The 16,369-nt window shown below is 41.5% G+C and overlaps 1 protein-coding gene across 2 annotated transcripts in view; it reads right to left on the reverse strand.

Annotated features, from left to right (window-relative positions):
• The window catches only part of DPYS (dihydropyrimidinase), a 76,685-nt gene that overhangs the window by 22,946 nt on the left and 37,370 nt on the right, over positions 1 to 16,369 (reverse strand). The gene's annotated exons all lie outside the window — the stretch shown is intronic.

Below are 16,369 nucleotides of genomic sequence, written 5' to 3' on the forward strand. Positions count from 1 at the left end.
AACAAGAACTGGCATGAGTTCCACTCCGTCCCTGTGGGGCTCCGGCTTGTGCCTGTGGTTCCATGTTTCCTTGCTCTTCCCACTTTACCCCCATCTTCCCTTCCTAAAGGTTTACCTGCTGGACTTAAAGCTCCAGCATCAGACGCAAAGACAGCAGCCTCACAGACACTGCTTAACCAGCTCCTACAATTGTGGAAGGTCAAGTCATATATACATATCTGTAAGTATATGCACATGTGAATGTATGTATCTATCTGTGTGTGTACATATATAAAGATGCGTACACATATATGCATATGTATATGTATATATACGCATATACGTGTATGTATATGTATGTGTATATGAGTATCTATATCTATATCTATATCCAAGTGGTTCTACTTCTTTGTCTGAACCCTGACTGATTTATTCCGGATGGGTTATTTCTGGGATAGTTTCTTGCAGGGCTCTCTCTTTCCTTGTCTTTTGTTATCCAAAAGCATTCACCTTTGACATTCTCATTTGCTTTTCTTATATTTACTAATAGCACCTCAGTGGCTGAAAGCCATGGCCAAGTCATCGATGATGACATGGTTATGGTAAATACTGATACTCAGTTGCAGCTTCCATTTACTGCATGCTCATAGGTCAAACCCTATGCTAGAATCTTTTCATAATTATTTTATTTAATCCTCCTTACAACCCTATGGAAGCACAGCTTTTTAAAATATCTATTTTATAAATGAAGAAACTGAGGCTCAGGGAAGTGAGTAACTCACCTAAGATCATAAATAAGAGTCTATATGACTCAAATACTAAGTGCTTCCCCACTGTATATTACCTCCCACTGCAAGTGATCCATTCAGAACACAAGTCTGGAGTAAAATGCACATTTACATGAAATTTTACCCCATCTTCTTCCAGAAATACTAAAGCACCTTAAAATGAAACCATAATGCAAGGTAGAATGATTAGGCCTAAAAACAGAATAGAAAACTTTTAGAAAAGAAGATGGTACGAGGCACCTGTGAGTAGCTGAATTCGGGTCTGTAAAGGAGATCCTCCTCATCAGCATACATTTCTATGCAAAACCTTTTCCCCAAAAAAGGCAACCAAAGAATGAATCAATTTTAAGGCTTATTGTCATGTTTTCTTTTAGACCTTGTGTACAATTTATTCTCATAGGTGCCAGAAAACAACAAATGAGGCAAGGGAAGAGTAGGAGGTTTGTCATATATTTAGGAATTAGAAATGCTGGTATATTAAAAACAAAACAACTTGGGTCTTTTATCATGTTGCTGAGAGCAATGCTCGCATCATTAAACTCTTCTTGTCTCTGGTTTATTGCTTAAATAAATGAGGTAGAATTACTAATTAGGTTGGCAACGTTACCGTAAAGAAAGTCAGGTTCTAAGAAATGAGTTTCCTCAGCTGAGAATTTTAAGACCACTATTTCACAGCTCCGGCCTACCAGCTATAGACAGCTCTATTCACTTCTGGCTTGAGGCAAAAAAGAAAATGAAATGAAGCGGTCGCCTTAGTGGGACATTGTAGTGCATCCCTACCCATCTATGGGTTGATCCTATACTCGTTCGTTTAGCGTCTATTTATTGATCACCTTCTCCAGGTCATGCTCTGTTCTAGACACTGGTAATGAGCAGTGATTAAAACAGACAAAACTCCCACCTGAGTGAGGCTCACCCTCCAGTCACACATATTTCTGAATGTTCAGGGATCTCTTTTTATAACATGATTCCAACGTACGAACAAAATCAATTTTTCAATAATACTAACATGCATACAGCACTCTACAGTTTACACAAAATACTTTCAAGCAAGTATAGCATTTATTCCTCAAAAGAACCTTAGGGAGTTGCAAGAAATATGACAGACCTTTAAAAAAAGAAATAGTATTATGCTACCAAAAGAAAAATGCCTAAAGGGCAGGAACAGATATTTCTTTACAAGAAAAAACCTTCATGACTAATAAACAGGAAAAGGTACTCAACTTCTTTAGTGCTCAAATATATGCAATTTATAGCTGAAAGGTAACAATTTGTACCTACAAAAGTAACAAAAGTCAAGGGAAAAAGAAAAGATTGTGCCCAGAGCTGGTAAGGAACCAAGAGGTGGTGTCCACATATGCAGAGAGCCCTTAAATGTGCACATGCTTTCACACAGTGATTCCACTTTTAGTAGCCATCCAATGGAAATGATCAGAAATTTGGACTTAAAATAGCAAAAAATTTAAAAAACTGTAAAAGTTAACCCATTACTATGAAACCTAAATGAAGGACATAACACAAAGAAATAATATAGAGAGCCTTTCCTGGAACCACAGTCACACGCTGTCACATGCCCAAAAATGTTTTAATGTCCCCGTGTGATGTAATGTCGAAGGAGCATTCCACCGAAACTGCAGCTACGATTGTGCCCCGTTGGCACGCCAATTACAAGGCACATGGGCGGAAGAGGATGTGTATAAACAGATGTGAAACTATGATTGACAAAGCAAACTGGAGTTCAGGGACTACGGTTGATTTATCAAGGCTTTTTCTCTAGGATCCCACCTTATAAAAGTCATTTACTTTGCTATCTCCCTGCTAGTTTATAAATCTCCAGTGTCATATCATTTTGTGCATGATAATGATAAATAATGATATTAATTTTCCTGGAGTTTTACTATGTGCCATGCACCATGTTGAAGGTGTCATCTCCTTCCAATGACCCTCAGAAGTTGGCACTATTATTAGCATACCTACATCTTACTGAGAGGAAACTGAGCCTCGGAGAGGGGAGTAACTTGCCCAAGGCAGTTAGTATAGACAGCTAGTATAGGCACAGTTGGGGTTGAATCCAGTGACCCAGTCCAGCTCTAAGTCCCATGCCCCTTAGCTGGGCCACACATCCTGATCTTTTACCTTATATTACAGTTATTTGGAGTGGTTTTTTATCTGTCCAATTAGATCCTAAGTTAAGGGAAGATATTTTTCTGTCAACTCTGAGTGCAGTGTATTGCACCCAGTTGGCACTCAATAAATGCTGGGTCATCAGTGAACACAGGTGCAGTTGTTTGCAAGCTGCTTCTGACTCCTCTGCTTCACTCAATTTCCAATCTTTCACCAAGCTGTCAAGGAGGATTTTCCTTCCCAGGAGAAAAAAAAACAATCTCTTGAATCAACTCCTCTTTTTTCATTTTCCATGCCATTAGCTTGTCTGAGTCCTTATCCCCTCAAGCCGGGCTCCACTCACAGCCTCCTAACCACTGTCCCTGCCTCCAGTGCATCCTGCACCCTCATCGTCCTAACACTCCATTTAATCTAAGTGAGCCAACTGATGAGCCCAGGTGCAAGACCAAAACTCTCAGACCGCAGGGTGACCAGGTGTGGGGAGAGCCCCTTGAGTAGTCACCTTTGACCAAAAGCATCATCCCAGGTGACAAGCAGTCCTGGTGTAGGCTTAGATTGAAGGATTTGTCTGGACATGGGACTTTAGCTGCTAAAACCGGGCAAGTTCCAGGCAAACCAGGACAAGCTGGGTACGCTACATTCTCCTCTCAGGCTCCAAATCCCCTTCTCTTTACTGCCGTGCACTCTCCAAATAACATCATTTTCTACTTGTGCCACTCAAAGATTGGGAAGCACAGATTTAGATAAATTCAAACGCAAAGACATTCCATAGCTCATGCTAGCTAACAGAAAATCTTCTACACTTAAACTAACATTCAAAGACTTGGCAGTCTGGCCAGGACTAATCTTATCTCCAAGTGCCTGCTATCCTGATCCCTCTGCTCCAGGCTTTCCAGTCTCTTAATTGCCCCTTCAATGTATCTTTCTCATTTTCCCGACTTCTCCATCTGGATGGCTTTACTGCCCCCTGCCTACTTATCCAGAGCCACCCCCAAGGATCCAGTTAATTCAAAGCCCTTTTGCAAGCCCACCCTAGACTTCTGTGAAGTCTTGATGAGCTCAGCTCAGGACAATTATTTGGACCACTCATTTGTCAAGGAGTCAGTCACATGAGACCCTCCCCATCTCTTGTACTGATGTGTGGAACTGTTACTATTTTTTTCTTCCAAGAGTTATTTATCCTTTCCCGTGTTTATATCCTGTCTGTCCAACCAGAATGCAGCCTCTCTGATGGCAGGTGTTACACCTCATATTTATGTCCCCCACAGCACTCAGTAACGCAGTTTCTTATACATTTCTTCTACAGAGTGAGCATGCAACAAATATATGTTTATAGATAACTGATTAATACTGTCTTCCTCCTGCCACTGTGTGAGGAATTCAGACACCTTCCTGCACAGATAAATGCTCCAATTTCTTTTCTTGTGGGTAAATTGCCTTCCCATTATTCTGCCTCCAGAATCTTAGCTGTCCTTAAATGCCTGGTAGGAAAACAGAACCAAGAGCAAATTATGAACATTTCTCTCCTCTGGGGATAAGAAAAGGGCAGAATCACTGTGGGGGTGGAGTGAGGGTAAGACAGGAAGAAAACATTACAACAAAAATGTAAAGAAACCACCTTTAAGAAATTTTGGAGAGGCAGAGAGCATTCCAAATACAGAAGAAGGTATAGAGAAGAAGGCTTCACGGGAAAGAAAAAAATAAAATAAAACAAAGTTGTCTGTATTAGAGTATGGACAGAAAAACCTGTGCAAAAAGCCCCAGCACGAATGCCAAGCTCTGCCCTGAGAGGGGCAGCCTGCTGGACCCCCTCCAGAAGGATGCTTTCGGTGGGCTCCGCACAGATGGCAGCCCCATGTACACAGCTGGAGAGGCCCCCGGTGGCCCAGAAGCGCACAGCCCCAATTACAGGACCGAAGGCAGGCATAGTGAACTGATGGAAAATTTCCTTCAGGCAACATCATTTCAGCATAAAAAACAATATTGATCCATTTGCCTCCCAGCCAAAGAGAAATCATGTTAGACAAAGGAAATTAGGCAATAGGTTTAATGCGACTCCAGCTGCAGCTGCAAAATAAACCTAATGTACCCTGACTCTCCTTCCCAGGCTCGCTCTGGTGTGCACAGGCCACTCCACCGGGAGGGCGCTGAGTAGGTGATCCGCAGGCACAGGAAATCTTTTAAATGAAAAAGTCACTGCCCTCTGGTGTCCAGAGAATCCCACTGCCAGCAGGACCCGCTGGGAAGTGACATCCAGGATGCCGGATGATTTGCAGGGACTCGTGCCCCGCGCCGGCCAAGTGCACACTTGTCACTGAGGACGGAGCATGCAGTCTGCTGCCCCGCAGCACAGTGAGGAAGTGTTGACCTTGGATCCACGGCAGCTCACTCAGCACACGCAGCTCACAGCTCTGTACGAACCTATATACGTCTATTCTTTAATCTCAGCTTATATGTGATGAAAGTTGGGAAATCAAAGGCCAACATGTGTGTTTGTGCAAAATCTGTGCGGCCGTAACCAGAAACCCTGATTAACAGGGAAACAGTTATATGTCTGTGCACACGTGTCCTGGGTGGGTCCCCATAATCTATAATTCAAAGATCGGGTATGCAATTAGAACAAAATAGGTACAGACCCAGGTCTAGAGGTGAATATTTGCAGACACCCCTTGGGGGATGGGAAGGGGTCCTGAGCCTGAGTCATCTAACTCCACTTCCTCCCACCCACATCCCAGCTCCACATCCCAGCTCCACATCCCGTCTCTCTCTGGCAGTGAGAGCTAATACCGCGAATGTCAGACTCACAATCTAAAAACCAATGACCAGAGCCAAAAGCAAAAGCCACACCTCTCTACTAGCCCTGCCCTTGCCGCCCCGGGTAAAGAGTGGCTTATGCCGTATTCACTTTTGTCTTCAGCCACCTAGTGTGGTCTCTGGCACATGGCAAGGTCCCAAAATATGATTTTTTTTAATGTCTGAATAAAGGAATGTGAGACAAGATAAAATGTAATAGAGACAAGTGGAAAGGTTTTCATTAATTATAAATTAATTATAAAAATCAAGCAATTTTACATGTTTCCACTGGGAAAAAACTGACAGCATTTGGTATAAAACAAATCAAGGACTAGATGGATGTTCTAGAGGACTCTCCCACAAGTATACAAACATGTACATAGTGTCTGAAATAGTGAAAGATTGGAAACAATATAAATGTCTACCAGCAAAAGAATATATAATAAATTATGCTATATTCATAAATAGAAAACTATACAGCAGTGAAAATGAATGAATGAAAATGAACAAAATAATCATTTCAACATGGATAAGTCCCACAAACATGATACTGAGAAAGTCCAATTCATATAAAGCTAAAAACACAAAATTTTATATATGTGTGAAAAGATAGATGATAGATGGAGAGCTAGACAGATAGATATAGGCACAGATGACTTGGGAGTGTGTCTATATATAGTACAAATAGAGAGAAATACACGGGACTAATAAACATCAAACCCAGGATGCACAGTAGTTGTTGGGGGAAAGCAAGGAGATGGGTTTGGGAAGATTGCTACACAAGTATTAACTGTGTTATTCTTTGTACCTTTTGTTCACATTAAATATTGCATCTTTTAAAAATTGTAGACAATGTAAATTACTGTCTACTCAAGTGGACCTAAAAGTGTGATATAGAAAAGCAACCACTTAGCATAATCCTAATCATCTTAACATAAACATCAGAGAAGAAGACCCAATACAAGTTTAATTTATTGACTAAACTAACGTGATAAGATATTAGAACCTCATGCAGTCGCTCACATTTCACTGTCTTAACCTACAAACAGTGATTTCACAAGGTGCCTCTTAGAAAATGTAATAAAGGAAACGCAAAGTTCTACATGTAGTTATAAAACTTCCCAGCCTCCCATGTTCCTGCTCTGGTGGTGTACAGGCAGAATTGCGTCCAGTTGTGGGACTCACACCTTCGTAGGATGTGCACAAGTGTGTGTCAAGAGCAGGGGGAGCAGAAGAGAGGTCAGGACACTGAGATTCTGCTGATCAGGGAGCCAAGGCTCCCTTGAGGTATCTGAGGATGTTTCTCTGGTGATGGGATGGCTCATTGGGGGCCAACGACTTTCTTCAAATGTTTGAGTGAATCAAAGGACTGTCATATGAGAGCGTACATATTTTCTGCATAGCTCCAGAGGCCAAACATGTTAGGAGTGGGAAGGAGGTAAATTTTGGTGCAACCAAAGGAAGAATATCCAGACAATACAGCCATCCCAGAAAAGACTGAACTGTTTGGTTAGATAGTAAGTTCCCTAAAACTGGCAGTAATCAAGCAAGGCTATGGAGAACTCTGGACTTTAGGAGTTCCAAAGTCTTATCTAGGTCTATAACTAAACCAGTGGTTCTCAAACTTGAGTGTGCATCAGAATCCCCTGGAAGGGCTTGTTGAAACACAGATCATTGAGCTCCCAGCTCAGAGCTTCTGAGGTGGCAGGTCTGGGGTGGCAGCTGAGAATTTGCATTTCTAATAAATTCCTAGATGGTGCTGCTGCTGCTGGCCCAGGCACATACTTTAAGAAACTTCTGCTCTTTTAAAAAAAAAAAAGGTAAGCTAGCTTAAATTCAGTTTTTTGGAGTTTTGTCCAGGCCATTAAAAAAGACTGCCCTTCTCTAAGTCCCTCACTGCCTCCAAAGAGACTTCTGCCGTGATCCTCTCTGGAAGGGAAGGTGTGTTTTCACCGGTGCCTTCTCTCAACGCATTTCCAGGAAGCCATGGCTCTTTGCTTCTTATGAAGAATATAAGGACCTGGGATTCCTTCTGGTACTGATATTAAATTTCCTTTGATCCATTTTCACTCCATCATCTGTTTCCTCCATAACCAAGGGCCCATGATTTTAAGATAACTGGCCAGAATTAGGAGAGAGTCTGAGGCCAAAAAACAGAGTTATTGGATCCACAAAAGATCCAACCTGGCTTAAGCCATCTTCATGGCGAGGTCTGGCGATGCTACTGGCCCTTGACTCTGGAACGCATCTTTCTCATGCATTGCTTTGGGGAAGAAGAAGGCAGAAGTGTCAAGAATTCTCTCTTATTTTTTAATTCAAAGGGAAAAAATGTAAATCTTGGTTACTGAACCAGTTCCAGGAGCAAACAAAGCACAATCAAAATTTTTAAATCACACGTTTGTTCACCGGCTCAAGACTATTAGTATCTGTTTTATTCACTCAGCAAATGATAATTGAGTTCCCATAGGGACCTGGCACTGTTTTGGAACGTAGGGATACAGCTGTAAATAAGACGAGCAATGCCAAAGACAGGGAAATATGTATGTTAGGGAGGAAGAAAAAAGGTAGCAGGTGCTTAGTTAGAAAAGCCCATGCCTTTCACACACCCACCGCCCTGGGTGTTTGTTTTTTGCCAAAATCCTAATGCTTAAAATCTGTGCTTACTCTGGCCAAGGCAACTGATCAATGATAGAATGGGTTACTGCGATCTATTCCTAAGCTGCTTTTCTTTTATAATTTGCAAAAAGATTGCAGCTATTAGTAGTAAAGTCCCTGGAAATCATTTCTAGTTCACTTGCAAGGTTCAGTTGCATAAGAACACGTTTAAGTAAACAGCCTGGAATAAATAGTGGTTAAAATTTTACCCATATGGAGTCAGCAAAGCTAGCTGTTTTCCATGCAGAGTCCAAAACTTTTTTTAAAGCAAATGTCTTCTGAAGGCCACAAAATGAATCTTAGGTGGTTTGTTGGAACAGTTTCACCACAAATAATTTTTCAAAGGAGTCAGTTCTGGGGGCATTTAAAAGTTCTGATTTAATCAGCTTATCTTAGCCAAAAAGAATCCATCCAAGCTTCTCAGTTTGAGTCATTCCTGGTGAAAGAATGATGGGAGATGGAGCTTTATTATGAAATATAATTCTAGTACTGTTGGTCCTGCCTTAATTAAGTCATTACTGCAAGGACTTCTGAATCACAACTATAGCTAATAATAGCTCCCACTTATTTGATAAATTGGTCACCTACTGCCACTGACCACCTCCTACTACTAACTGAGCACCTGCTGCATGCCAAGTACTACTGAACATTAATTATGCACCAAGCATTCCTTGAACACTATCTTAAAGACTTACAGCAATGCTATGAAATAAATTCATCATCATCCCTGTTTTACGAGTAAAGAAACTGAAATTCAGAACAATTAAGTAGTACCCTTCCCAAGGTCACACCTAGTTAGTAAGTGGCAGAGCAGGAATTTAGCCCAAAGGCTTTCTCTTTACACTATGGTTCTGCTCCTGCCCGCAGTGGCCCGGATGGCAGGTTGGATTTTGTGTGGATTAGCAAAAGACACTTATTCTCAAGATACTCTGCTATCATTTGCCAGAACATTGTCCTAAATACTATATAAATCTATGGTAACTGCTATGTGAAAGGTGCCCCTGAAGCTATGCAAAAATACAACCTGGATACCCTTAAAGCAGAGGCCCTGACACCAGGCTGCCTCCACGAACATATGCAAGACAGCACAGTGAAAGGTCATGGCATAAATCTTCCTCATTTCCACCTACGCACCTGGTACCAGGCCTGGGTCTGCCACCCCCTCTCCCCACAGTGTACACTGCAAGAGTGTGGCTTTGGGGATTAGAGGAGAAGTTAATTATAAACACTCTTAGATCCAGGCATTAAAAGCAGAGGCTTCAGGCTGACGGACTTATATAAGCAGAAACGTGGCTGCTGTGCTTATGTGCATGTGTGTGAGGGTGAGTGAGTACATGCGTGCGCATATGCTTCTTTTGAGGAGAAGGAAGATTACAGTGTACAAATTAGTCAAAGGATACACAATGTCCAACTTCAAGGGAAAATGACCAGTAGCTCCTTTGAAATAGTCACTGATAATGTAGCTATAATAACAAGCCATAAGCATCACTGTTTGCCAAAGGGCACCTTCCTCCTCATTTCTTCTTTTTCCCCACACCCCACAAACCCCACTACGCAAGGATGAAACAGTCATTCTTCCCCTGCTTTCTTTCACACATGAGGCCCCTCTACAATTCAGAGGGGCACTTTCATGAGCTTCGAGTCATTACTCTTCACTGAATATAAAGTTAAATTCATTTATCTCTATCTTCAATGAGAAAGGGAAGAAAATTAAGCAGGAAAGATGGCACAATGCCTTCAAGAATGGTGTAGTCAAGGTCAAAGCCTGCTATAATTGAGCTAAAAAATAATAAACGAAAATAACTGTGAGCAGAATATGCCTGCTCTGCAGAACACAGTCCAGCCAGAAGTCTTCATTAAATGTTCCAGTGCACACAATGTGGTAGCTGCGTGTTTGTGTGCTTGAGATTCTGGGAGATACCCTGTAGCTCATAAATACTGGAAAAGGACAGTTGCCATAGTAACGAAGTGCTGTTTAATGAATACCAAAGAACTGAAACTCATAGGACAGTCTTAAATGGCCAGAACATGAGTTACTGCTGCTGCTGTGGGCTTGCAAGCAACTTACATTCCATCCTCTCTAACAGAATTTCTAACAAGTTGGCCAATTTGACCCATCTCTGTCCTGACCATATGACACCACAAGATTTTGTCTTGGTACCGCATGAAAATCATACTCTAGATTTCTTCCCCCTGTCTCTAAGATATTCTACGGAATGGGCCACACATTTCGATAGGGAATGTGTCCTTAAATTTGAAGCTTTGCCCCAAGTAGTGAAGCGTTAGGACACATACCTCTGTCATAAGCAATAGACACTGGCTCAGTGAGCCGTCAAGCTGAATCCAGCAGACCCTTTTTACTTCTGAAAAAGGTGAATGCTCCATAAGCACCAAATGCAGTTTGTTCTTATTGTGCAACGACACAGAGCGGCTACTGCAGCTGATTTCTGCGGGAACTTTTTACAGGCTGGGAACGTCTCAGGTAATCTTTCATTAGAATGTCCAAGCCTTCTCTGCAGTCTCGCACTCCCAATTCTCTCTCACTGTCCATCACCGCATGTCAGATTCCTCACCCTGGAATCATTCGGACTTTTACAGGTTTAAAAGAAAAAAAGCCTGGCTGCACTGCTCTTCATCCCCCGGTCACCCTCATTACTTCAATGCAGTTCATTTTTAAGGTTACAGATGCTGTTGCAAGCATACTCACTTCTACATGCCATCAATAAGTAATGAGAACAACAACAAAAAATGAAAACATCTATGTACCACGAAGCCAAAAATCATTAGCAAATGCATCCATTCTCCAGAGGCTGGCTTGTTCTTGCATAACCAGCAGCTCCACTGGCCTCTCCGGGGCCCCTATCTCAGTGTGGGCTGTGGGCGCCCCCTTCAGGGTCTGGGGTGAAATGCGCATTGATCTCATTTGGATACGAAGTCATCTGCTGAGCAATTGTTTTTGCTAAAACCTTTCAGGAAATTTCCAAGGAAAATTTTGGGCAACCTCTAATGGTGTGGTCAGACAGAAAGGCTTCACATCACCAGTCTTCAGTTAATATTAAATCATATAGGTAAAACAAAAGGGAATATCTGCAAGAAAAAAAATGCCTATGGATATATCCATTTATTCATTCGATTAAACAATGCTTCCCAACTAGATGAGCTCTGTTTAAAATTGCTCTCATCTGTAATAAACAAAATTAAAACTGGAGAGGGGCAGCCCATGACCTCCTCACCTTTCCACTCCCTTCCACAGTGTGAATCTGTTCTTTCACTCATGTAATCCTGAGCCCTAACTGCTTCCTCCCAGATCCTCCCATGACTGCCTCCACTGACCTCACCTCCACGTTGTCAGGGCCACACGTCTCACTTGCTCTCCTCTCTAATGTGGTCCTATGCTGAGGACTGCACTAAGGCAAGAATGATCTTTCTTCCTTGGACATCAATGGCATCTTGCTTCTACCATTCATGTTATATTCTTAACATATTCCTTAGATTGAGACTATTTGACTTTATATCTCATCTCTCTCCCTGCACTGTCCACTACCTAAAGGCAAGACCTGGATCTTGTACAAAGTTGACCTCACGCCTGGCTCACAGCGCTGCTCCTGGGCTGAGCGAGCGTGGGAAGGAAGGAGCACAGGAAAGCTGCTCTCCTTTAGCTCCATCTTCTCTAGAAGAGCTGCTCAACAAGCTCATTGCTCCCCAACCTCAGAAATGAAGGGGACACAAAGGAATTCAGACCCGCAGTTCCTCCTCCTTGCCTTGGATTTATCTTTATTCTTTTCTACTTGGCTTATCTGTACTCGTTCATCCTTTCAACCAACATTTACTGATAACTTGCAATAAGTTAAAAGCATGAGGTGAGGGAATGCTATTCTTCTTACTTTTCCTCTCATCGCAATTATTGCTGAGTAAAATCTTTCCAGTTTTCCTTTATGCCATTTCTTTATTTTTCCCCAGCTTTACGGAGATATAATTGACATATAACATTGTGTAAGATTAGGGTGTGCAAAGTGTTGATTTGATACACTTACATATTGGAAAATGATTACCATCGTAGTGTTAGCTAACACCTCTATCAAGTCACATAATTACCATTTCCTTTTGTGTTGAAAACGTTTAATATTTACTTTCTGAGCAACTTTCCAGTATATAATACAGTTCATGCCATTTCTTGATGACATCAGCCTTCCATGCAGTGTGGAAGGCTGTATCCTCCTCACTCACCTGTTTAACATTTATTGTGCTTCTACTCTGTGCTGAACTGGGCCAGGCCCTAGGGATACAGAATCAATTAAAACATAAATCTAGAGCATAATTCCCCACTCCTTAAGTGTGGGCTATGCAAAGTGACTTCCTTCTAACATTACAACATGGAAAGGGGAGGAAATGAGTAACTGTACGTTGGAGAAACCCAACAAACTCTAGCCAGCCAGCTGATCCAGGTCAACATCCGCAGTGACAAGTCACATGGCTAGCATGTACCCTTGAAAGGATGGGATGAAAATGGTACTTTACCTCTGTGATCTTCCTCCCTAAACCCACAACCCCTGGCTAACAATGAGAAAAACACCAGAAAAATAATAACAGAGGGATGTTCTACAAAATGCCTGGCTAGTGCCCCTCAGAACTGTCAAGGTCATCAAAAACAAAGAAAGTCAGAGAAACGCTCACAGATCAGAGTTGCCTAAGGAAATGTGATGACTAAATGTAATGTGGTATCCCGGATGAGATGCTGGATGGGATCCTGGAACAGAAAAAGAACATTAGGTAAAAAATAAGAAAACCTGAATAAAGTATGGACTGTAGTTAATAATAACATATAAGCATTGGTTCATTCATTGTAACAAAGGTACCACAGTAATGTAAGATAGTAATAATGGGAACTGAGTGTGGGGTATATGAGAACACTGTACTATGCTGGCAACTTTTCGATAAATCTAAAACTTTCCTGAAATAAAAATAAAAAATGGGATTAGACTTGAAGAATGTTAATGAGGGAGAAAGACAGTGAATAAAGACTGTGGTACAGTATTGTGCAGTAGACAATAGAACTCAGTCTGCAAGGGGAGATGAGGCCGGCTGTGACAGTGGCGGGGTAGTGTCTAAGGACAGTGGGAAGCCGTGGATGATGTATGGACACTTAGAGAAGGCTAAAAATATTGTTGCACATCAGAAAAGTCCTAGTTGAGGTCATTAGCATAAATTCTGGTCAAGAACGGCCAACCTGGATTAGCAACTGTCTCGTAAAAAGCAAGAATAGAGAAAGGCGGTGCTATGATCGACCTAGATAAGGAATCAGCACACGGTTTCTGCAGAATTCTCCGGCTTTTAATATGAACCATGATAAACACACTTTCTCCTTGTTCAAATATTCTTCTAAAATCCTTATTCTACGAAGCCTCCTCTTCAACTGCCCCTCCTTTCCTCTTTCCCACATTCTGCAATTTTCACGTTGAAAAAGATGAATAATGATAGTGCAAAAAATTCTGCTGGTGGCTTAGAGAAAATTCTTAAATTAAAGGGTTGGAGAGGCAAGAGGCAGAGTAAGTCAAAGAAATCCAAAGGGAGCTGTATCATTTCAATATATCTTGCCAAGTAAAGATAACGTTTCTCCATTTTTCAAAAAGTTAGTAAAAACAGAAAAGAAAAACAAAAAGGTCTCCAGTTTTTTAAAAGAATCTGAGGGTCAGAGAAGTGGAACTCTGTGGCTCTTCGGCCCCCCGGTCACTACGAGGCAAACAGCTGAGAAGACCTGAAAGTGAAAATGCACTGCAAAGAATGACACCAGCCAAGCTAGACAAATAAAAAGCAACCATAATAACCTACATCCTGTCTTCACGTAACACTTTCTTAGTTGACAAAGCATTTTCATGTATATTATCATGTGATTCTAACAAAAACCTTATGACGTAGGTACAACAATTATTAATAATCTTATTTTACATATGAGAAGGTGGATATTCAGAGACCTTAAATGATCTGCCTAAGTCCCCCAGTCTGATACTGATGGAGCCAGAACCAGAACCTGCACATCAGGCTCTCGGGCTGTGCAGGTTTCCATTACACCCGGCGTCGGGGTGTGCACAATAAGCAGACGTAGATAAAGAAGACTGAGTGCTAATAATTAATGCCAATGTGTATCTTTACCCCAAAGAGACAAATATGAAAAGGTAAATATCTAATTTTCTGTTATCATTACTGTTATAAAGTGAAGGATAGATATTATATAAGAAATAGTAAAGAACTGATGAGAGAAAGAGCAGAAAGAAACCTAAAAGCACAGAGGCTCTTTAGCATGACCTTAAGTTAGTTATTCTTAGACTAGAAATGAGGGAAATTAAGCAGGTAATATATAGATGTTTAAAAAAAAAGAAAAATTAAACATCTGGATCATTATGTGCTATTCTGAAACAAGTGAACAGGAAAGGAAGGACAAAACAATGTTATAGAAATCAGTAGCTAAACTTGTGAGAAAGTTGTCTAAATTTATACAGTCTAAACACATGACTCAAAGAGACATAATCACAGCCTATAAATAGCCTCCAAGCAAGAATATATGTGGTAAATAAAGGAAGTGAATTATTCACCACCTTAGGTTCGGGTCATTTCTCTTTGTCCAGTTATCTGAGGAGGACGATGCTTTACGCCTCAGCTGGCGTCGTCCTCAGAAATGAAAACAGCCGAGGAGACTCGTAGGCTGGGTGCCGCTGGAGATACCCAGTGCAGGGTTAAAAAGAGGAAACACAGCGATGGGCTCCGCCAGCTCCCCACATTATTAGGAGTTAGACTGGATAGTCACATCACTCAATAGAGTATTTTCATTTCTCCCTCACCTTGGAAAAGGAATAGTAGAGAATAGAATCAAATCCAAAAAAGCTTTTAGTCACTAGCCCACTTGATGGGAAGAAAGAGGGAATATGAACAATCAAGTATAACATAAAGTGCTCTCTTTGATGTCGGGAGATAGTACGCTACTGAATCTCATGAAAAGCGTGCAAGTTTGCAAAGTCAGACACTGGATCAGCATTCTTGTATCAAACCGTCACAGACGCTGTTGTGCTAAAGTTTCCCCATCGCTGTAAGCTGGTCCCGTTTGTCTCACCTCGTAAGTCACCTTTTAAATACCAAAGAATTTTTAAAAACCACTAAGAGCTGTGCAAATGCAAATTATTACTAATTATTATCATTATTATGACTCTCCCAGATGCTATGCTTCAAAAACACCATTTTTCACAAATATTTCTTCCACATGATAGTTTTCTCCTTTGTGAAATTTTCTAGGTATTCTGATTGTCATGATCTCCTAAGCCACAAGTTATTCCAAAAGACCCAAACCTTGGCACAGCTTAAATTGTTTGAATTACAATGGAGATGAGCCTGGATGGGGCCCTGCTCGGCATTCAACAGCCCTGGCAGAGTGATATTTAAAACATCAGGAGCTCTGGAAACACAGGACACTCGATCCATCCACAGACCAATCCAGACCAAGCAATTTTTTTCCATTGTCTTCCCAAGGACAATTTTTCTAGCCTAGGAGAGAAGCTGCCTGCATTTGGTTTTACTTGTCTTCACATCTTATGCAGGGAGGGGGGGTCTAGACCGTGTGACAACCAGGTATTTAGTCCTTAAGTGGGCAACAGTTTCTTGTTAACATAATAGCAAAGGCCCTGAGTTGTGCCTTGTTGGTATCTTAGGCCATTTATGTAAATAAGATGTTCATACCACCGTTTACTGCATTGCAGGGATCATAAACAAAGACGAGGTGATACAGGTTTTAAAGGCTATTTGCAATGACCAGGGACGGCCAACTATGTGAACTGGTCCCTGAGCTGGGACAGCGCGTGCCCAGAAGAGAGTGTCAAGCTCAAAAAGGCAAGTATTTCTGAGGGAATATGTGGGGTTTGTTTTAAGCTCATAGCAATGGTAGCCTATTGCTTCTCGAATGGTCTTCTTCTGCCCAGAGGGTAGCCCAGGAGAACTTCAACTGAAACCGGGTCTTCATGACAACACCACTCCCAAGAAACTAT

Source organism: Equus caballus, chromosome 9, assembly GCF_041296265.1.
Source record: "Equus caballus isolate H_3958 breed thoroughbred chromosome 9, TB-T2T, whole genome shotgun sequence".
Taxonomy (NCBI): domain Eukaryota; kingdom Metazoa; phylum Chordata; class Mammalia; order Perissodactyla; family Equidae; genus Equus; species Equus caballus.